Source organism: Pongo pygmaeus, chromosome 22 (assembly GCF_028885625.2).
Source record: "Pongo pygmaeus isolate AG05252 chromosome 22, NHGRI_mPonPyg2-v2.0_pri, whole genome shotgun sequence".
In the NCBI taxonomy this organism is placed as follows: domain Eukaryota; kingdom Metazoa; phylum Chordata; class Mammalia; order Primates; family Hominidae; genus Pongo; species Pongo pygmaeus.
The window spans coordinates 10,473,461-10,497,939 of record NC_072395.2 but is presented as its reverse complement, the minus strand read 5'-3'; the positions used below and the strand labels follow the sequence as shown (position 1 = coordinate 10,497,939).

General features: G+C 42.3%; 2 pseudogenes; both read left to right on the top strand.

Annotated features, from left to right (window-relative positions):
• The first annotated feature begins 18,582 nt into the window (after positions 1–18,582).
• On the top strand, positions 18,583–21,943 carry LOC129026982 (trithorax group protein osa-like; annotated as a pseudogene).
• Positions 21,944–22,257: 314 nt separating this feature from the next.
• Positions 22,258–24,172, top strand: LOC134738959 (cell division cycle protein 27 homolog; annotated as a pseudogene).
• Positions 24,173–24,479: the final 307 nt, after the last annotated feature.

The following is a 24,479-nucleotide window of genomic DNA, read 5'->3' as shown; positions in this document are numbered from 1 at the left end:
CAGAATGCTTCTGTCTAGTTTTTATGTGAAGATATTTCCTTTTTTACCATAGGCCTCAAATCGCTCACAAATGTCCCTGTGCAGATTCTACATAAAGACTGTTTTCAAACTGCTCAATGAAAAGCAAGGTTCAAATCAGTGAGATGAAAGCACACAACACGACGAAGTTTCTCAGAATGATTCTTTCTAGTTTTTTTATGAAGATATTTCCTTTTTCACCATAGGCCTCAAAGGGTTCACAAATATCCCTATGCAGATTCTACAAAAAGAATGCTTCCAAACTGATCAATCAAAAGGAAGCTTCAACTCTGTGAGATGAATGCACACATCACAAAGAAGTTTCTCAGAAAATTTCTGTCTAGTTTTTTTGTGAAGATGATTCCTTTTTCACCATAAACCTCAAACTGTTAACAAATATTACTTTGCAGATTATACAAAACGACAGCTCCCAAACTGCTCAATCAAAACAAAGGTTCAACTCTGTGAGATGAATGCACATATCACAAAGAAGTTTCACAGAAATCTTCTGTCTAGATTTTATTTGCGGATATTTCCTTTTTCATCTTAGGCCTCAAACTGCTCAAAAATATACCTTTGCAGATTTTCCAAAGAGACGTTTCCAAACAGCTCAATAAAAAGACAGGTTCAACTCTGTGAGATGAATGCACACATCACAAAGAAGTTTTTCAGAAATCTTCTGTCTTGTTTTTATGTGAAGATATTTCCTTTCTCAGCATAGGCCTCAAAGTGATCCAAATATCCATTTGCAGATTCTACAAAAAGACTGTTTCCAAATTGATCAATCAAAACAAATTTTTAACTCTCTGGGATGAAAGCACACATCACAAAGAAGTTACTCAGACAGCTTCTCTCTAGTTTGTAAATGAAGATATTTCCATTTCATCTGATGCCATAAAGGGCTCACAAATATCCCTTTGAAGGTTCTACAAAAAGACTGTTTCCAAAGTGCTCAATCAAAAGAAAGGTTCAACTCTGTGAGATGAATGCACACATCACACGGAAGTTTCTCAGAAAGCTTCTGTTTAGTATATATGTGAAGATATTTCGTTTTTCACCATGGGCCTCAAAGTGCTCCAAATATTCACTTGCAGATTCTAGAAAAAGAGCGTTTCCAAACTCCTCAATCAAAAGAAAGTTTCAATTCTGTGAGATGAAAGCACACATCACAAAGAAGTTTCTTAGAAAGTTTCTGTCTAGTTTATATGTGAAGATATTTCATATTTCACTGTAGTACTCAATGGGCTCAGAAATATCCCTTTGCAGATTCTACAAAAGGACTGTTTCCAAACTGCTCAATCCAAAGAAAATTTCAACTCTATGAGATGAATGCACACATCACAAAGAACTTTCTCAGAATGCTTCTGTCTAGTTCATATGTGAAGATAATTCCTATTACACCATAGGCAAAAAAGGGTTCACAAATATTTTTTTGCAGATTCTACAAAAAGACTGTATCCAAATTGCTTAATAAAAAGAAAGTTTCAACTCTGTTAGATTAATGGACATATCTAAAAGTAGTTTCTCGGAAAACTTCTGTTTAGTTTTTATGTGAAGATATTTCCTTTGTCACCATTGGCCTCAAAGTGCTGCAAATATGTATTTACAGATTTCACAAAAAGAGTGTTTCCAAACTGCTCAATCAAAAGAAAAGTTTAACTCTGTGAGATGAAAGCACACATCTCAAAGACGTTTCTCAGAAAGCTTCAGTCTAGTTTTCATGTGAAGATATTTCCAGTTTCACTATAGGCCGCAAAGGGCTAAGAAATATCCCTTTGCAGATTCTAAAAAAGGACCACTTCCAAACTGCTCAATCAAAAGAAAGGTTAAATTGTGTGAGATGAATGCACACATCACAACGAAGTTTCTCAGAATTCTTCTGTCTCGTTTTTATGTGAAGATATTTACTATTTCACTATAGGCTTCAAATGGCTCAAAAATATCCCTTTGCAGATTCTGAAAAAATACGGTTTCTGAACTGCTCAATTAAAAAAAAACGTTCAACTCTGTCAGAAGAATGGAGACATCACAAAGAAGTTCCTCAGAATGCTTCTGTCTGGTTTAAATGTGAAGATATTTCTTTTTCACCATAGACCTCAAATGGCTCAGAAATATATCTTTGCAGATTGCAGAAAAAGACTGTTTCTAAACTGCTCAAATAAAATAAAGTTTCAACACTGTGAGATGAATGCACACATCACAAAGAAGTTTCTCAGAAAGCTTCTGTCTAGTTTTTTTTTTTTTTGTGAAGATATTTCCTTTTTCACCATAGGCCTTAAACTGCTCACAAATATCCTTCTGCAGATTCTGTAAAAAGACTGTTTCCAAACTGTTCCACCAAAAGAAAAGTTCACCTCCCTGAGATTAATGCACACATCACAAAAAAGTTTCTCAGAATCCTTCTGTCTAGTTTTTATGTGACAATATTTCCATTTTCACCTTAGGCCACACACCACTGCAAATATCCATTTGCAGATTATACAAAAAGACTGTTTCCAAACTGCGCAATCAAAAGAAATTTTCAACTCTTTGAAATGAAAGCAATCATCACAAAGAAGTTTCTCAGAAATCTTTTGTCTAGTTTTTATCGCAAGATAATTCTTATTTCACCATAGGCCTCAACAGGCTCACAAATATCCCTTTGCAGATTCTACAAAAGTTCTGTATCCAAACTACTCAATCAAAAGAAACGTTCAACATTTTGAGATGAATGCACACATCACAAAGAAGTTTCTCATAATACTTCTGTCTAGTTATTATGTGAAGATATTTCCTTTTTCACCATAGTCTTTAAACCGCTCAAAAATATCCCTCTGCAGGTACTACAAAATGACTATTTCCAAACTGGTCCATCAAAGAAAGTTTCAGCTCTGTGAGATGAATGGACTCATCACAAAGAAGTTTCTCAGAATTCTTCTGTCTAGTTTTTATGTGAACATATTTCCTTTTTCACCATAGGACTCAAATTGCTCCAAATATCCATTTGCAGATTCTTCAAAAAGAATGTTTCCAAACTGCTCAATCAAAAGAAAGGCACAACTCTGTGAGTTGAAAGCACACATCACAAAGAAGTTTTTCAGAATGTTTCTGTCTAGTTTTTATGTACAGATATTTCGTTTTTACCACAGACCTCAAATGGCTCAGAAATATCCCTTTGCAGATTTTACAAAAAGACTGTTTCCAAACTGCTCAATCAAAAGAAAGATTCAACTCTCTGAAATGAAATCTCCAATCACAAAGAAGTTTCTTAAAATGCTTCTGTCTAGTTTTTATGTGAATATATTTCGTTTTTGACCTTAGGCCTCAAAGCTCTCCAAATATCCATTTGTAGACTCTTCAAAAAGACTGTTTCCAAAGTGATCAATCAAAAGAAAGGTTCAACTATGTAGGATGACAGCACACATCACAAAGAAGTTTCTCAGAAAGATTCTGTCTAGTATTTATGTGAAGATATTTCTATTTCTACATAGGCCTAAAGCAGATCAAAAATATCCCTTTGCAGATTCTACAAGAAGACTGTTTCCAAACTGCTCAATGAAAAGAAAGAATCAGCTTTGTGAGGGGAATGCACAGATAAAAAAGAAGTTTCTCAGAATGCTTCTGTCTAGTTTTTATGTGAAGATATTTCTTTTTCACCACAGACCTGAAACCACTCCAAAATATTCCTTTGCAGATTGCACAAAAAGAATGTTTCCAAACTCCTCAATGAACAGAAAGGTTCAACTCTTTGAGATGAATGCAAACATCACAAAAAGTTATCTCAAAAAGCTTCTGTCTGGTTTTTATGTGAATATTTAGTTTTTCAGCATAGGCATCAAACTGCTCACAAATATACCATTGCAGATTCTATACAATGACTTGTCCTCAAACTGCTTAATGAAAAGAAACGTTCAAATCTGTGAGATGAAAGCATGCATCACAAAGAAGTTTCTCAGAAAGTTTCTGTCTAGTTTTTAGGTACAGATACTTCCTTTTTCACCTTATTCCTCAAAGCACTCCAAATATCCATTTACTGATTCTACAAAGAGTGTTTCCAAACTGCTCAATCAAAGGACACGTTCAACTCTGTGAAATGAAAGCACACATCACAAAGAAGTTTCTCAGAATGCTTCTGTCTAGTTATTATGTGAAGATATTTTCTGTTTCACTATAGGACTCAAAGGGCTCAGAAATATCCCTTTGCAGATTCTACAAAAGGACTGTTTCCAAACTGCTCAATCAAAAAAAAAGGTTCAACTCTGTGAGATGAAAGCACATATCACAAAGAAGTTTCTCAAAAATCTTCTGTCTAGTTTTTATGTGAAGATATTTCCTATTTCACCATAGGCCTCAAAGGGCTCAGAAATATCCCTTTGCAGATTCTATGAAAAGACTCTTTCCGAACTACTGAATGAAATGAAAGTTTCAACTCTGTGGGATGAGTGCACACATCATGAAGAAGTTTCCCGGAATGTTTCTGTCTGATTTTTATGTGAAGATATTTCTTTTTCACCATAGGCCTCAAACCACTCAGAAATATCCCTTTACAGATTGTGCAAAAAGACTGTTTCCAAACAGCTCAATGAAAAGTAACATTCAACTCTGGGAGATGAATGCAAACATCCAAAGAAGTTTCTCAAAAAGCTTCTGTCTGGTTTTTATGTGAAGGTATTTCCTTTTTCACCATAGGCCTCAAACTGCTCACAAATATCCCTTTGCAGATTCTACAAAAAGACTGTTTCCAAACTGCTCAATGAAAAGAAAGGTTAAACTCTGTGAGATGAAAGCACACATCACAGAGAAGTTTCTCAGAATGCTTTTGTCTAGTTTTATGTGAAGAAGTTTCCTTTTTCACCATAGGACTCAAAACACTCCAAATATCCATTTGCAGATTCTACAAAAAGACTGTTTCCAAATTGCTCAATCAAAAGAACGGTTCAAATGTGTGGGATGAATGCACACATCCCAAAGAAGTTTCTCAGAAAACTGCTGTTTAGTTTTTATGTGAAGATATTTCCTTTTTCACCATGGGCCTCAAAGCGCTCAAAATATCCACTTGCATATTCTACAAAAACAGTGTTTCCAATTGCTCAATCAAAAGAAAGGTTCAACTCTGTGAGGTGAAAGCACACATCACAAAGAAGTTTCTTAGAAACCTTCTGTCTAGTTTTTATATGAAGATATTTCATATTTCAAAATAGACCTAAAAGGGCTCAGAAATATACCCTTGCAGATGCTACAAAAAAAGAGTGTTTCCAAACAGCTCAATCAAAAGAAAGATTTAACTTGGTGAGATGAATGCACACATAACATAGAAGTCTCTAAGAATGCTTCTGTCTAGTTTTTTTGAGAAGCCATTTCCTTTTACACTATAGGCCTCAGTCCGCTCATTAATAGCCCTCTGCAGATACTAGAAAAAGAGTCTTTCCAAACTGCTCAATCAAAATAAATGTTCAAATCTTTGAGATGAAAGCCCACGTCACAAAGAAGTTTCTCATAAAGTTTCTGTCTACTTTTTATGTGAAGATATTTCCTATTTCACCTTAGGCCTCAAAGGGATCACAAATATCCTTTTTCAGATTCTACAAAAAACTGTTTCTGAACTGCTTCTTCAAAGGAAAGGTTCAATTCTGTGAGATGAATGCACACATAAAAAATTGGTTTCTCAGAATGCTTCTGTCTTGTTTTTATGTGAAGATATTTCTTTTTCACCATAGGTCTCAAACTGCAAACAAATATTCCTTTGCAGATTGCACAAAAAGTATGTTTCCACACTGCTCAATGAAAAGAAAGTTTCAACTCAGTGAGATGAATGCAAACATCACAAAGAGTTTTCTCAAAATGCTTCTGTCTAGATATTATGTGAAATATTTACTTTCTCACCATAGGTCTCAAACTGCTCACAAATATCCCTTTGGAGACTCTACAAAATGACTTGTTGCCAAACTGCTCAAGGAAAAGGAAGGTCCAAATCTGAGATGAAAGCACGCATCACAACAAAGTTTCTCAGAAGTTTCTGTCTAGTTTTTATGTGCAGATATTTCCTTTTTCACCATAGGCCTCAAAGCACTCCAAATATCCGTTTTCAGATGCCATAGAAAGAGTGTTTCCAAACTGCTCGATCAAAAGCGAGGTTCAACTCTTTGAGATGAAAGCACACAGCACAAAGAAGATTTTCAGAAAGCTTCTGTCTAGTTTTCAGGTGAAGACATTTCCTATTTCACCATAGGCCTCAATGGGCTCACAAATATCCCTTTGCAGATTCTACAAAAGGACTCTTTCCAAACTGTTCAATCCAAGGAAAGTTTCAACCCTGTTACATGAATGCACACATCACAAATAAGTTTCTCAGAATGCTTCTGTCTGGTTTTTATGTGAAAATATTTCCCGTTCACCATAGGCATAAAATGCTGCAAATATCCATTTGCAGATTCTACAAAAAGACTGTTTCCAATCTGCTCAATCAAAAGAAAAGTTCAACTCTGTGAGATGAAGGCACACATCACAAATAAGTTTCTCAGAAAGCTTCTGTCCAGTTTTTATTTGAAGATATTCCCTATTTCACCATAGGCCTGAAAGGGCTCACAAATATCCTTTTGTATATTCTAAAAACAGACTGTTTCCAAACTGCTCAATCAAAAGAGAGGTTCAAATATGTGTGATGAATGCACACATCACAAAGAAGTTTCTCAGAATGTTTTTATCTAGTTTTTATGTGAAGATATTTCTTTTTCACCATAGGCCTCAAATGGCTCAGAAATATCCCTTTGCAGCTTGTACAAAAAGACTGTTTCCAAACTGCTCAACCAAAAGAAAGTTTCAACACTATGAGATGAATCCACACGTCACAAAGAAGTTTCTCAGAAAGCCTCTGTTTAGCGTTCATGTGAAGATATATCCTTTTACACCATAGGCCTCAATGGGCTCAGAAATATCCCTTTGCTGATTCTACAAAAGGACTGTTTAGAAAACTGCTCAATCTAAAGAAAGTTTCAACTCTATGAGTTGAATGCATACATCTCAAAGAAGTTTCTCACAACGGATCTGTCAAGTTTTTTTGTGAAGATATATACTTTTTAACCATAGGCTATAAATGGCTCATGAATATCCCTCTGCAGATACTACAAAAAGACTGTTTCTAAACTGCTGCATCCAAAGAAATGTTCAGCTCTGTGAGATGAATAAATCTATTACAAAGAAGTTTCTCAGAATGCTCCTGTCTGGTTTTTATGTGAAGATATTTCCTTTTTCACCATGTGCCTCAGTGTGCTCCAAATGTCCATTTACAGACTCTACAAAAAGAGTGTTTCCAAACTGCTCATTCAAAAGAAACGTTCAACTCTGTGAGATGAAAGCATACATCAGAAAGTAGTTTCTCAGAAAGCTTCTGTCTAGTTTTTATGTGAAGATATTTTCTATTTCACTGTAAGCCATAAAGGGCTCACAAATATCTTTTGCAGATTCTTCAAAAAGACTGTGTCCAAACTGCTCAATCCAAAGAAAGGTTCAACTCTGTGAGATGAATTGACACATCACAAAGAAGTTTCTCAGAATGCATCTATCCAGATTTTATATGAAGATATTTCTTTTTCATCCAAGGCCTCAATGGGATCAGAAATATCCCTTTGCAGATTCTAAAAAAGGACTGTTTCCAAACCGCTCCATCTAAAGAAAGGTTCTCCTCTGTGAGTTGAATGCACACATCACAGAGAAGTTTCCCAGAATGCTTCTGTCTAGTTTTTATGTGAAGGTATTTCCTTTTTTACCATAGGCCTCAAACTCCTCACAAATATCCCTCTGCAGATACAACAAAAGAACTGTTTCCAATCTGCTAAATCAAAAGCTAGGCTCAATAACGTGAGATGAATGCATGCATCACAAAGAAGTTTCTCAGAATGCTTCTGTCTAGTTTTAATATGAAGATATTTACTTTTTCACCATAGGCCTCAAAGCACTCCAAACATCCATTTGCAGATTCCACAAAAAGACTGTTTCCAAGCTGCTGTATCAAAATAAAGGTTCAACTCTGTGAGATGAAAGCACACATCACAAAGAAGTTTCTCAGAAAGCTTCTGTCTAGTTTTTATGTAAGGATATTTCCTATTTCACCACAGGCCTCAATGGACTCAAAAATATCCCTTTCAGATTCTACAAAAAGCGTGTTTCTGAACTGCTCAATGAAACAAAATTTCAACTCTGTGAGCTGAATGCACACATAGAAAAGAAGTTTCTCAGAATGCTTCTGTCTAGTTTTTATTTGAAGATATTACTTTTTCACCATAGGCCTCAAACTGCTCAGAAATATCCCTTTGCAGATTGAACAAAAAGACTGTTTCCATACTGCTCAATGAAAAGAAAGATTCATCTCTGTGAGATGAATGCACACATAAAGAAGAAGTTTCTCAGAATGCTTCTGTCTAGTTTTTATGTGAAGATATTTCCTTTTTCACCATAGTCCTTAAACCATTCACAAATATCCCTTTGCAGATACTACAAAAAGACTGTTTCCAAACTGCTCCATGAAAAGAAAGGTTCAACTCTGTGAGATGAATGCACACATCATGAAGAAGTTTCTCAGAATGATTCTGTCTAGTTTTTATGTGAAGATAATTCTTTTTCACCACAGGCATCAAACGGCTCAGAAATATCCATTTGCAGATTGTACAGAAAGACTGTTTCCAATCTGCTCAATCAAAAGAAAGGTTCTGCTCTGTGGTATGAATCCAGGCATCACAAAGAAGTTCTCAGAAAGTTTCATTTTAGTGTTTTTGTGAAGATATTTCCTTTTTCACCATAGGCCTAAAAGCACTGCAAATATCCATTTGTGGATTCTACAAAAAGATTGTTTTGAAACTGCTCAATCAAAAGAAAAGTTCAACTCTGTGAGATGAAAGCACACATTGCAAAGCATTTTCTGAGAAAGATTCTGTCTAATTTTTATGTCAAGGTATTCCCTATTTCATCATAGGCTGTGAAGGGCTCACAAACATCCATTTAATATTTTAAAAAAAGACTGTTTCCAAACTCCTCAAACAAAATAAAGGTTCACCTCTGTGAGATGAATGCACACATCAGAAAGAAGTTTCTCAGAATACTTCTGTCTAGTTTTTATGTGAAGATATTTTTTTTTCACATTAGGCCTCAAATGGCTCAGAAATATTCCTTTGCAGATTTTACAAAAAGACTGTTTCCAAACTGCTCAATCAAAAGAAAGTTTCAACACTCTGAGATGAATACACACATCAAAAAGAAGTTTCTCAGAAAGCTTCTGTCTTCTTTTTATTTGAAAATATTTCCCTTTTCACCATAGGCTTCAATGGGCTCAGAAATATCTCTTTGCAGATTCTACAAAAGGACTGTTTAGAAACTGCTGAATCCAAAGAAATATTCAACTCTGTGAGATGAATGCACACATCACAAAGAAGTTTCTCAGAATGCATCTGTCCAGTTTTTATGTGAAGACATTTTCTTTTTCACCATAAGCCTCAAAGCGTTCCAAATACCCATTTGCAGTTTCTATAAAAAGAGTGTTTTCAAACTGCTCAATCAAAAGAAAGGTTCAACTCATGACACAAAAGCACACATCACAAAGAATTTTCTCAGAAAGCTTATGTCTAGTTTTTATGTAAAGATATTTCCTATTTCATCATGGGCCATATAGGGCAAAAAAAATATTTTTTGCAGATTCTACAAAAAGATTGTTCCCAAACTGCTCAATCCAAAGAAAGTTTCAACTCTGTGAGATGAATGGACACAACACAAAAAAGTTTATCTGAATGCTTCTATCTAGTTTTTATGTGAAGATGTTTCTTTTTCACCCTAGGCTTCAATGGGCTCAGAAATATCCCTTTGCAGATTCCTCAAAAGGACTGTTTCCAAACTGTTCAGTCAAAGAAATGTTCACCTCTATGAGATGAATGCACACATCCCAGAGATGTTTCTCAGAATGCTTCTGTCTAGTTTTTATATGAAGGTATTTCCCTTTTCACCATAGGCCTCAAAGCGCTCCAAATATCCATTTACGGATTCCACAAAAAGACTGTTTCCAAACTGCTCAATCAATAGAAAGGTACAACTCTGTGAGTTGAAAGCACACATCACAAAGAAGTTTGTCAGAAAGCTTCTGTCTAGTTTTTCTGTGAGGATAATTCCTGTTTCACTGTGGGCCATAAAAGGCTCAGAAATATTTTTTGCAGATTCTACAAAAAAATTGTTTCCAAACTGTTCGATCCAAAGAAAGGTTCAAATCTGTGAGATGAATGGACACAACAGAAAGAAGTTTCTCAGAATGTTTCTATCTAGTGTTTATGTGAGATATTTCCTTTTTCACCATAGGCCTCAAACTGCTCCAAGTATCCGTTTGCAGATTCTACCAAAAGACTGTTTACAAATTGCTAAATCAAAATAAAGGTTCAGCTCTGTGATATGAATGCATGCATCACAAAGAAGTTTCTCAGAAAGCTTCTGTTTAGTGTTTATCTGAAGATATTTCCTTTTTCACCATAGGCCTCAAAGCACTGCGAATGTGCATTTCCAGATTCTACAAAAAGTCTGTTTCCCAAACTGCTCAATGAAAAGAAAGGTTCAACTGTGTGAGATGAAGGCACACATCACAAAGAAGTTTCTCAGAATGTTTCTTTCTAGTTTTTTTGTAAAGATATTTCCTTTTTCACCATAGGCCTCAAGACACTAAAAATATCCATTTGCAAAATCTACAAAAAGACGTTTACAAACTGCTCAATCTAAAGAAATTTTCAATACTGTGAGATGAATGCATGCATTACAAAGTAGTTTCTCAGAAAGCTTCTGTTTATTTTTTATGTGATATATTTCCTTTTTCACCATAGGCCTCAAAGTATTCCAATTATCCATTTGCAGATTCTGCAAAAAGAGTGTTTCCAAACTGCTCAGTCAAAAGAAATGCTCATCTCTTGAGTATGAAAGCACTCATTTAAAAGAAGTTTCTCAGAAAGCTTCTGTCTAGCTTTTATGTGAAGATATTTCCTATATCACCAAAGGCCTCAATGGGCTCAGAATTTTCCCTTTGCAGATTCTACAAAGGACTCTTTCCAAACTGCTCTAGCAAAAGAAAGCTTCAACTCTGCGAGATGAATGCACCCATCACAAAAATGTTTCTCAGAATGTTTCTGTGTAGTTTTTACATGAAGATATTTTCTACATCACCATAGGTCTCAAAGGGTTCACAATTATCCCTTTGTAGATTTTACAAAAAGACTGTTTCCAAATCTTCAACCAAAGAAATGTTCAACTGTGTGAGATGAATGCAAATGTCACAAAGAAGTTTCTCAGGATGCTTCCATCTAATTTTTATGTGAAGATATTTCCTTTTTCACCATAGGCCTCAAAGCACTCCAAATATCCATTTGCAGGTTGTATAAAAAGACTGTTTCCAATCTGCTCAATCGAAGGAAATGTTCAACTACATGAAATGAAAACACACATCAGAGAGAAGTTTCTCAGAAAGCTACTGTTTAGTTTTTATGTGAAGATATTTCCTATTTCACCATAGGCCATAAAGGGACCACAAATATACCTTTGCAGATGCTACAAAAATACTGTTACCAAACTGCTCAATCAAAGAAAATTTCAACTCTGTGAGATGAATGAACACATCACAAAGTCGTTTCTAAAAATGCTTCTGTCCAGTTTTTATAGGAAGATATTTCTTTTTCACCATTGGCCTCAAACAGCTCAGAAATATCCCTTTGCAGATTGTACAAAAACACTGTTTCCAAACTGTGCAATCAAAAGAATGGTTCAACTCTGTGAGATGAATTCACATGTAGCCAGGAAGTTTCTCAGAAACTTCTGCCAAGTTATTATGTGATGATATTTCCTTTTTCACCATAGGCCTCAAACTGCTCACAAATATCCCATTGCAGATTCTAAAAGAAAAGTTTCTCATCTGCTAAATGAAAAGAAATGTTTACCTCTGTGAGATGAATGCCCACATTGCAGAGAAGTTTCTCAGAAACCTTCTGTCTAGTTTTTATGTGAATATATTTCCTTTTTCACCATAGACCTCAAAGGACTACAAATATCCATTTGCATATTCTACAAAAAGACAGTTTTCAAACTGCTCAATCAAAGGAATGGTTCAACTCTGTGAGATGAGTGCACACATCACACAGATGTGTCTCAGAAAGCTTCTGTCTAGTTTTCATGTGAAGATATTCCCTTTTTCACCATAGGCCTCAAAGTGTTCAAAAATATCCCTTTGCAGATTCTTCAAAAAGACTGTTTCCAAAATGCTCAATCAATAGAAAGGTTCAACTCTGTGAGATGAATTCACACATCACAAAGCAGTTTCTCAGAAACCTTCTTTTTAGTTTTTATGTGAAGATATTTCCTTTTTCACCATAGGTTTCAAAGCGCTCACAAATATCCTTTTCAGATTCTACAAAAAGACTGTTACCAAACTACTCAATCAAAAGAATGGTTCAACTCTGAGATGAATGCACACATCATAAAAAAGTTTCTCAGAAAGCTTCTGTCTAGTTTTTATGTGAAGATTTCCTTTCTCACCATTGACCTCCAAGTGCTCACAAATATCCTTTGCTGATTCTCCAAAAATATTGCCTCCAAACTGCTCATTCCAAAGAATATCTCAACTCTGAGATAAAGGCATACAACCGGAAGTTTCTCAGAAACTTCTGTCAAGATTTTATGTGATGATATTTCCTTTTTCACCATAGGCCTCAACCTGCTCACAAATATCCCTTTGCAGATCCTACAAGAACAGAGTTTCCAATTTGCTCAATTAAAAGAAACATTTACCTCTGTGAGATGAATGCACACATCACAAAGCAGTTTCTAATAAACCTTCTTTCTAGTTTTTATGTGAAGATATTTCTTTTTTCACCATAGTCCTCAAAGCGCTCACAAATATCCCTCTACAGATTCTATAAGGGCACCATTTCCAAGCTTTTCAAACAAAAGAATGGTTTAACACTGTGAGATGAATGCACACGTCACAAAGAAGTTTCTCATAGAGCTTCTGTCTAGTTTTTATCTGAAGATATTTCCTTTTTCACCATAGACCTCAAAGCGCTCACAAATGTCACTTTGAAGATTGTACAAGAACAGAGTTTCCAGACTGATCAAAGGAATGAAACGTTTAACTCTGTGAGATGAAAGCAGACATCACAAAGCAGTTTCTCAGAAACTTTCTTTATAGTTTTTATGTGAAGGTATTTCCTTTTTCACCATGGCCTCAAAGCACTCACAAATATCCCTTTACAGATTCTACAACAACAGAACTTCCAAACTGCTCATAATTAGTTTTTAGGACAAACATGAGCGTTTAGACACACTACTTGTGGTGCAGCACACATGTATTATCCACACTGAAATTAGGAATTCAACTGAAGTTCATGTGAAGCTGAAAATATGAATATTTGGGGGACCTTGGAGATGATCTAGCTCACTTTATTTCGTAGAAAAGAAAACAGATTCAGGGAAAGGGCATGCATTGCCTAAGGTGATTCAGCAGTTTTGGCACAGAAACAAAACACACCTAAGGTGATTCATCAGGTTTGGAGCAGAAACGCAATACAATCTCTGTTCTTTTGCTTCTCAGATCCAGAAATATTTCACAATACTGAACTACTTATGTTTCTGATTCCTTATTTTTTCTTTTTAAATTTTCCCAGTATTGTCTTATGAAGATCCTATTCTTTACCCTAAATATTTAAATTTGTTACTAGTATTGTCTGTTTATAAGTAAAATTTCTAGTTGTTATTATAAATTATTATTCAATCACTTTTCATTTTTTGGGGGTCCAGTACAAAGTTAGTTACAAATAACACTATCAGCCTTGGCAATCCAAGAGGAGCTCAAGTTCTCCAGGGCACGTCAGGAAAAGGCTAAATGACAGCTGTGCTGTGAGTGGAGAGAATACAGCTCTCATACAGATTATTGAGTATTTGATGTTCTTCAACAATTTCATTAATCTTCAGGTTTTTTCCTCTTTGAAGTGAAAGTCTGCTATGACTTTCAAGTTTCTTTTGAAATAATTATAGATTCACAGGAAGTTGCAAAAAGTACAGGGATGTCTTAGGTACTCTTCACTAATTCCAGTGGTGACATCTCGCATAGCCATAGAGCATTATCAAAACTTGGAAACTGACATAGGCACAATTCAGAAAGCTTACTCAGATCACAACCATTTTGCATGCATTCATTATTGTATGTGTGTATGTGTGTGTGTGTGTTCTGTGCATTTTTATGTGGTGTAGATCTCTGTAACTACCACTTCCACAGTCAAGATACAGAACTGTAGCCTCACCACCAGGCTCCAACTTGCGATCTTTGCTGACACTCTGACACGTTTTCCTCCACCCTTTCCTCTTGGCAACCCCATAGTCTGTTCTACATCTTTACAATTTTATTTCAATAATTTATATAAATGTAATTGTACAAAATCGTATTTTTAAAGGGAAAAAACAAGGCACAGATAGTTTTGTTACCACTGTAAAATAGTCTTTAACATTCATTTGTTTTATGTTCTATTTGTCTCAAAAAAATGTGCTTTGCTCTTTCCCATACTTCCTGACATCAGGATAGGAAATCAATACCAAACAAAACAATTCCATTCATTTTTTTCCACAGCTTTCACTGTTGTTGCCTAACATTTATTGTTCCATTTACTCTTTCTCTCTGTTTTCCATCACATAAAAGTAACTTTGTGTTCTTTATCTCTTCTAAGAAAACTTGATAATGAGCCTTTAATGTGAATCCTGGACCACCCTTGTTTTGATTTTGTGTTATGAGTGTTATTTTATGTGATCGTTCTCATGGAGCGTTCTTGTGAAGCTGGGCTTTTCCAGGGGTTTGTCAAAATGGAAATAGATATTTAACAAACCAAACACAAAAAGAACTTGCTCCAGGAATGCATCATTTCTGAGAAAACACTACCTCTTCCAACTAGAGATTGTGAATGTTACTCATATTATCCTTTACTTCCTTTTATTAAAACTGTATTTTTTTTACACATTTGTATAACTCGTGTAATAAAATGTGAAGCTAAGTGACTACCTACCAATTACAATTGATGTTAATGATGCTAATGGGAGGCCACCACTACAGTGGCTGCACCAAGTCTGGGGAGTTTCTAGCTTTGCTAAGTTACATGGGATTGCCTACGTACTAAATGGAGGTGGGGGACGGGTCCAAGGACGCGGTGGCACCACCCTGCCCCAACGTTGAAGCTCCGGACGGGACCCCAGGCACCTCCTGGCCGATAGCCGGAGGCAGGCACGTGATGGCAGATGACACTGCAGCTTCCAGCCGGTCACCACCACAGGCAAGTGAACCCTGGGACTGTGGCCACAAGCCCTGCCAGACGGGCCGAGTGGCGGGCTTCCAGCCCCGGACAAACCACGACACATGCCAGGCAGGTGGGGGGCGGGCGGGTGAGAAGGATGGTGTCTCGGAGGGGTGTTGGGGAGGAGGGGCGGTGGTTGGCAGGTCGCCGGGCTGCCACCAGGTGTGGGCAATAAACCACGGTGACTGGGACGCGCTCCCCCACCCTATCCCCGGCAATTCAAATTAGTTCTCACAGCTAGCTGCATTGTTCATCGACACAGGAGCCTAGCGATCCACCACAAAAAGTCATACAAGGTTGATTTGGTGAGGGTGCTCCCAACAACGGGAGGCCCTCCTGGCACAGCACATCCCCCAGAGGGATTTCCTCAGGCCGGCCAGTCAGACAGCAATGGGACAAGACTCCAGAGAGGGGTCGGAAGGTTTCACAACACAGGGAGGGGGTGCCGACCACAGAGGGGGGCGAATGCTGACACCACCCCACAGGCACCGGGAGCTCCCGCCCCCACAGCACGGGACACATGCCACACACGCGACACACGCACGATGGCATGACGGCCGCCGGGTAAAGCCCCCACCAGCATCAGCGGCGACACACAAGTGCGGCACGGCCCCGGCCGGCTGGGGAAACGGATTCGGCTGGTGAGGCGAGGGAGGGAACAGCCCCTCCCGAAAGGACTCCCCCGTGGACCCACTGCACCCGACCCACAGGTGGATGGGTGACCCCCCAAAGGGGTCCTTAAACCTCCGCACCAGAACGCGCTAGGTACCTGGATGGTGGGGGTGGATAAGGAGGGGGGACAGGCGTCCAGCCTCCTACCCTCGAGACGCCCTAGCAGGGAGGCTGGGGAGAGCCAGCGGGCTGGGCTGGGCCCTGGGGCGTGGTGTGGCAGAGGCGATGATGGCAACAGCAGCAGCGATGGGAACACAGCTGGCCCCGATGGGAGCAGGTGGGATGGGGCCGAGCCAGCGGGACAGGGTGGGATGACGGCCCCGGCGGGAAGGGCTCCGAGACCCCCACCCTGCCGTGACACCGAGAACCACTCTCGCACCCACTGGCACACACGTAGGGGCCACGGCAGGGGACTGCTCCATGGTTCTCATCAGGCCGGCGAGCCATCCAGACCACCCCACAACGTGCACACATGGTTTTGTCCCCACATGCATGTCTCTCTCTTCCCCACCTCCCTCCCAAGTTCTCCAGCTCTCGGTGCAGGTGGAGCTGTGCAACCAACAAAGGGCACAACCCCGCCCCCACATGCACCACATGGGGAACACGGTCGGCCAAGGAGGAAAGACGCGGTGGTGCCTCCCTGGTTTCGCTCTTCTCCATTAATGATCCCTCCGCAAGTTCACCTACGGAAACTTTGTTGCGACTTTTAATTCCTCTAGGTAGTCAAGTCAAACTGTCTTCTCAGTGCTCCGCCAGGGCAGTGGGCTGACCTGGCGGGGCCGATCCAAGGGCCTCACTAAACCATCCAATCAGTAGTAGCTACCGGCGGTGTGTACAAAGGGCAGGGACTTCATGCAAGCCTATGACCCGCACTTACTGGGAATTCATCATTCATGGGGAATAATTGCAATCCCCGATCACCATCACCAATGGGGTTCAACAGGTTACCCGCATCTGCCACATAGGGTAGGCACACGCTGAGCCAGTCAGTGTAGCGTGCATGCAGCACTGGACATGTAAGGGCATCACAGACCTGTTATTGCTCAATCTTGGGTGGCTGAATGCCACTTGTCCCTCTGAGAATTTGGGGGACGCCCACCGCTCGGGGGTTGCATAACTAGTTAGCATTCCACAGTCTTGTTCATTATCAGAATTAACCAGACAAATCACTTCACCAACTAAGGCCATGCACCAGCACTCATGGAATTGAGAAAGAGCTATCAGTCAAACCTGTCCGTGTCCAGGCTGGGTGATATTTCCCGTGTTGAGTCAAATTAAGCTGCAGGCTCCACTCCTGGTGGTGCCTTTCCACCAATTCCTTTAAGTTTCAGCTTTGCAACCCTACTCCCCCAGAAACCCAAAAACCCAAAGACTGGTTCCTTGGAAGCTGCCCAACGGGTCATGGAAATAACGCCGCTGCATCGCCAGTCGGCATTGTATATCGTCGGAACTACGACGCTATCTGATTGTCTTGGAACGTCCAACTTTCATTCTTGGTTAACGAAATCATTCTTGGCAAATGCTTTCGCTCTGGTCCGAACTGCGCCAGTCCAAGAATTTCACCTCTAGCGGCGCAATACGAATGCCCCCGGCCATCCCTCTTAATCATGGCCTCAGTTCCGAAAACCAACAAAATAGAACCGCGGTCCTATTCTATCATTCCTAGCTGCGGTATCCAGGCGGCTCGGGCCTGCTTTGAAAACTCTAACTTTTTGAAAGTAAACGCTTCGGGCCACGGGACACTCAGCTAAGAGCATCGAGGGGGTGCCGAGAGGCAAGGGGTGGGGACGGGCTGTGACTCACCCACCCACCCTCTCCCAAGATCCAACTAGGAGCTTTTTAACTGCAGCAACTTTAATATACGCTATTGGAGCTGGAATTACCGTGGCTGCTGGCACCAGACTTGCCCTCCAATGGATCCTTGTTGAAAGATTTAAAGTGGACTCATTCCAATTACAGGGCCTCGAAAGAGTCCTGTATTGTTACTTTTCATCACTACCTCCCTGGGTAGGGAGTGGGTAATTTGCGCACCTGCTGCCTTCCTTGAATGTGGTAGCCGTTTCTCAGGCTCCCTCTCCAGAATCGAACCCTGATTCCCTGTCACCCATGGTCACCATGGTAGGCACAGCGACTACCATTGAAAGTTGATAGGGCAGACATTCAAATGGGTCGTTGCTGCCACTGGGGGCGTGCGATTGGCCTGAGGTTATCTAGAGTCACCAAAGCCGTCGGCACCCGACCCCCCCGGCCGGGGCCAGAGAGGGGCTGACAGAGTTGGTTTTGATCTGACAAATGCACACATCTTCCCCATGAATTGAGTCAGCACCATTTGGCATGTATTAGCTCTAGAATTACTACAGTTTTCCAAGTAGGAGAGGAGCAAGCAACCAAAAGAAACGTGACATATTTAATGAGCCATTAACAGTTTCAGTGTACTGGCCCTGCGTACTTAGACATGTATGGCTTAATCTTTGAGACAAGCATATGGTTCTGGTAGGATCAACCATGTAGGTAGAAAGCGGCCTCCGGGCCTCACGAGGATGAGCCAAGAGTCCCAGTCGCGAGGATGGGCATGGCAGGGAGGGTGACGGGGCGTGTGAGAGGGAGGGAACAGTGTGGGGTGGTGGGAGGGGGGCGGTGGGGCAGCGAACCGTACATCCCATCCACCCACACGACACAACACCCCCCCACGGGCTCACCACTCCCAACCCTTCATGCCCAAGTGCGAGGAGGCACACCGCCCGACCCGTGCACGGCAGCCACGAGGGACTGGCGGCCATTCGCATGCGGCAGGCGCAGGGTGGCCCCGACGTTTGGACAGCGAACGAGAAGCGGACCACGGTGCCTGGGATTTCACTGCCAGCGGCCTCTGAGCACGAAGGTGTCTCGGCGCAGTACCTAGAGTGTCTGACTGGCCTTCGGCAAGCCCGCAGCTCCACCACCGCTGCCGCCATCGCGTCCAGCCCCCGGAACCCTCTCCCCCACACGTGCTGCAGGCTGACACCAAACCCTCCAGGTGCCCACCAAGCCCAAGTGGGGCGCCGCCGACTTGGTCCCAAAGGCGCACACCCGGAGACACAGACAACAGGCCAAACAGTGGCCGGTGGCAGTGCCCCACAAGGCGGAGCTGGGTTTAGTCCCAGACGGGGCCACCACAGCCTAAGCTGGTGAGCCGCCCAGGGAGAGAGGATCAGTGGGCAGGGAGGGGGGCACAGACAGGAAAGGCTAGGGACTGCAAGGGCAAGGGCACCGGGGAGCCTGCAGAGGGGCGGCTCGGGGAGAAACCTCAGGCATGGCCGGGCCACCAGGAAAACACGGCCACGGGATCCCACCACCACAGGCACGAGGGAGGTCCCATGGCTCCCCATCTAGGATGCCGGATGGCCCTCGGCACTCACCAAGACCCACCTCATGAGCCCCAGGTCCTGCCATTGGGACCCCAAAGCGACCTCAGCCACAAACCCAATGCCAAGGCCACGTTGCTCATTTCCCGTCCATCCTCCAACCTGGTCAAGCTCTGGGAGAACGATGCGCCCCCCACTTGGGATGCTTCCCATGGCCAGGCGGCCCAACCCCGTGCAATGCAAATGCGGTCGTCAGCACGGTCGCTACTCCACAGGGGAGCAGGCGAAGAGCCAGCTTGCAGTGGAGCGGGTCACTCACCAGATGAAATGCCGGGCACAGCCACTGCTCGCGCACAGACTCGGAAGGAGGAGGCGTGGGCCACACAGTAGGCAATGAGCCGCCCTCGGTCCCCACTGCGGAGGCCGGGGAACCCTCTCTCTTCCCCCCTCACCCTGTCGACGGGGAAGCGGAGGAGTGTCCTCTGCAAGCGAGTCGCTACGGCAGTGCTACCTTAACGCAGAGAGAGGCAGCAAGCCGGGGAATCTGGTACCCCAAAGGCACACCTCTCGGATCGCTAGAGAAGGCTTTCTCACCGAGGGTGGGTCACACTCCCCACCCGCCAGTCACCCCTCGTCGGGCCTGCAGAGGTGCTTAGGGATGCCTGGAGAAGGGGGGGGCTTGCGGTACCAGGAAAAATCTGCGTGAGGCAACCTTGAGCCTTCGCGGTCTGGGCAGGGGACCTCGCCGCTGCGCATGCGCGCAATCCCCTAAGGACTCCCCATCCACCCACCTCCTATCTCCCAGGCAAAGCACCTCCAAGTAAACCCACACACAACCAGTCAGAGGCAGAACGGTAGCCCCTCGGCGGCCGGCCGGCACATGCGTCACCTGCCCCAGCCCACTGCGATCACTAACATACCCCGCGCACAACCGCCAGAGGGGAGCACGGGACCTGCACTCAGCAGACCAGGCGGCGCCCTTCCCTGCATGGCAGGGGTGCGTCTCACTCAACCGCCTCAACCCCCACACCAACGAGCTCCCTCAGGACCCAATCGCGGACACCATGGTGGTGACCGGAGGAGGGGGTGCTAGGGATGGGAAACACACACCACCGCTGGGCCTCCGGCACATGAGTGATAAGCTGGGGGTGGAAGGGGGGAGCCGAGTGCAGTAGGCTCACGCCTGTCATCTCCGCACTTTGGGAGGTGAGGGAAGGTGGATCCCTCGATCCAAGCCTTGGCAACATCGTGAAACCTCGTCTCTAAAAAAATACAAAAACTAACTGGTTTCAGAACCTGGACTCAAAGTTAATAAATAGATAAATAGGCCGGGCACGGTGACTCAAGCCTGTAATCCCATCACTTTGGGAGGCCGAGGTGGGCGGATCACGGGGATCAGGAGATCGAGACCATCCTGGCTACCACAGTGAAAACCCATCTCTACTCAAAATACAAAAAATTAGCCAGGCATGGTGGTGGGCGTCTGTAGTCCCAGCTACTTGGGAGGCTGGGACAGGAGAATGGGGTGGACCCAGAAGGCAGAGCTTGCAGTGAGCCGACATCACGCCACTGCACTCCAGTCTGGGCAACAGAGTGAGATTTCGTCTCAAAATAATAATAATAATAATAATAATAAATAGATTAAAATTGAAAATTTGAAAGAAAACGTAGCTGGCTGGGCACAATGGCTCACACCTGTCATCCCAGCACTTTGGGAGGCCGAGGTGGGCAGATCACATGAGGTGGCCAGTTTGAGACCTGCCTGACCACACGGAGAAATGCTGTCTCTACTAACAATACAAAATCAGCCGGTTGTGGTGGCACATGCCTGTAATCCCAGCTACTCAGGAGGCTGAGGCAGGAGAATCACTTGAACATGGGAGGTGGAGGTTGCGGTGAGCCGAGATGGTGTCATTGCACTCCAGCATGGGCACCAAGAGTGAAACTCCATCCCAAAAAAAAAAAGAATTAAGGGCTGTATTCTGTTATTTTTGCTTCCTACCCTGAGATGAACATAATACAGCTGTTGTCTGTCTGCCTGCCTGCCTGCCTGCCTGTGACAGGGCCTCACCCTGTCTTTCACCCAGACTGGAGCGCAGTGACACCATTATGGCTCACACACTGCAGCCTCAACCTCCCCTGGGTTAGGCAATTCCTCAAGGGATCCTACAGCCTCGACCTCCCAAAGTGTTGGGGTTACAGGTATGAGCCACAAACACCCGGCCTGAGTTAACACATCTGGTCTCACTACGTCTTAACCACACACCCATGAAGAACTCAAGTCAAGAGAGATTCGGCAAGAGACTCACAGCATTCTCTCCGAAAGCAGTGAGGTGGATGGCGGACGTGTTTCTCGAGCTCCTGGGGTTTTAGGTGACCATGCGTAGAGGAGAGATTTCCAATGTTTCCAGAGATGCACGAGCCACAGTTATTCGGGGCATCCGAACACAAGATGGGGTTTCTGACAGCGACTTAAGGGCCAGGACGGGCCAGAATCTGCCAAGGCTCATGTCCCAGGGTGGGGCCGATGGAACCCAAGGTAGAGGGAGTCAGCGGTCTGCACAGAGAGAGCTCCAGCCCTAGGCACCACCGTGCAGACCAAATCAGAAGGAACAGAGTCCTTCGTCCTACATGCCACATCGCTCCACTGAACATGGGAGCGGATCCGTTTTCCAAACACGAGGTGACTTTCACTTTGCAATGGATCACAAGGGGCCGGGCTTTCCAGAGTCAGCAGGATAAAGAAGTCATTCTGGCTTGGCCTCCTCCATTCCCCGGTAACTGGTGAATTTAAATGAGCCGAGGCTGGCCTGGCCGGAGCCGCTACATGGCGGAGGGGGGTGGGTGGGGTGGGGTGTTGCCTGAGGCACTGCAGAAATTGGGCCTGAGCCTCGAGGATGACCGTGCTGCAGGAACCCGTCCAGGATGCTCTATGCCAAGCACTAAACCACTATGCTTACCGAGATGGGGTTTTCCTCACAGAAGGCCTTTATGCAGAAGTACACTCAGAAGAAGCCTTGTTTTTACTGGCGACCTGTTCTTGCCTCCCAGAAAAGGCCTATAAAGCATATAGACTCTTGAAAAGTCACAGTTGTCCTGCACCGCAATGCAAATACCAGCTTGCAAAATGTTGTGTTGATCTCAGTAAGCTTGCAGACTGGGAACAAATCTTATCTGGTGGAGTGTTTAATAAGCAGAAAAGCCATGATGATATTGTCACTGAGTTTGGTGATTCAGCTTGCTTTCCCCTTCCATTTTGGGACATGTATATTGCAAGACAGATCGGCTTGCCAAAGGATCAGAAGGTTACCAAAAGAGACTTAGTTTAAATCCTTTCCTCTGGTATCCCTTTGAATCATTATGTGAAATAGGTGAAAAGCCAGATCCTGACCAAACATTTAAATTCACATCTTTACAGAACTTTAGCAACTGTCTGCCCAGCTCTTGCACAACAAAGTACCTAATCACAGTTTATGTCACAGACAGCCTGAGACCGTTCTTACGGAAACACCCCAGGACACAATTGAATTAAACAGATTGAATTTAGAATCTTCCAATTCAAAGTATTCCTTGATTACAGATTCCCCAGTGTCTTCTATTGATTCAGCTGTAATTTCACCTGATACTGTCCCACTGGGAACAGGAACTTCCATATTATCTAAACAAGTTCAAAATAAACCAAAAACTGGTCGAAGTTTATTAACAGGACCAGCAGCTCTTAGTCCATAAACCCCAAGTTTTGGGATTTTGCCATTAGAAACCCCAAGTCCTGGAGATGGATCTTATTTACAAAACTACACTAATACACCTTCTGTAATTGATGTGCCATCCACAGGAGCCCCTTCAAAAAAGTATGTTGCCAGAATTGGCCAAACTGGAGCAAAGTCTGACTTCTCGCAGAGTGGAAATAGCCGAGAGGTAACTCCAATTATTTCACAAACAGAAAGTTCTGGTCCATAAATAAGTGCAACACCTCAGGTAATGAGCCCCACTATGACATCTCCCCGAAATGCACTGCATCAAAAAACTTCATGACTCTTTATTAGTGACAGTTCCACAACCAAAGAGAATAGGAAGAAATTAAAAATGAAATTTCCACCTAAAACCCCAAACAGAAAAACAAAAAGTAAAACTAATAAAGGAGGAATAACTCAACCTAATATAAATGACAACCTGGAAATTACAAAATTGGACTCTTCCATCAATTCAGAAGAGAAAATATCCATAATCACACATCAGATTCAGGCTTTTAATCTACAAAAAGCAGCAGCAGAAGGCTTGATGAGCCTTCTTCGTGAAAGTGGGAAAGGTTATTTAGCTTTGTATTCATACTACTGCAAAGAAGCTATAAATATTTTGAGCCATCTACCTTCTCACCACTACAATACTAGTTGGGTACTGTGCCAAATTGGAAGGGCCTATTTTGAAATTTCAGAGTACATGCAAGCTGAAAGAATATTCTCAGAGGTTAGAAGGATTGAGAATTATAGAGTCGATGGCATGGAAATCTACTCTACAACACTTTGGCGTCTTCAAAAAGATGTCTCTCTTTCATTTCTGTCAAAAGACTTAACAGACATGGATAAAAATTCGCCAGAGGCCTGGTGTGCTGCAGGGAACTGTTTCAGTCTGCAGCGGGAACACGATATTGCAATTAAATTCTTCCAGAGGGCTATCCAAGTGGATCCAAATTATGCTTATGCCTATACTCTATTAGGGCGAGAGTTTGTCTTAACTGAAGAATTGGACAAAGCATTAGCTTGTTTTCGAAATGCTATCAGAGTCAATCCTAGACATTATAATGCATGGTAAGTGGTAATGAAGTGTAAAGACAAATCTTGTTGATGGTTGGTGCTGGTAGTCACTAATTTTTCTTGTTAGATAGCTCTTTATTGTCATGAATTTGGTTACTAATACTTAGGGATGGTACATACTGGTCAATAACTTCAAAGTAACATGTTTTCTTATGAAATGTATGTCTTTAACAAACTCTTCAGTTAACTAATTATAATAGAATACCAGATGCTTATACTCAACAGTTTCAGTCTTCTACCAAACTTTTGCAAATACTGTAGTTTTGTTTGTTTGCTTGTTTAGTTTTGTTAATTGATTTGTTACT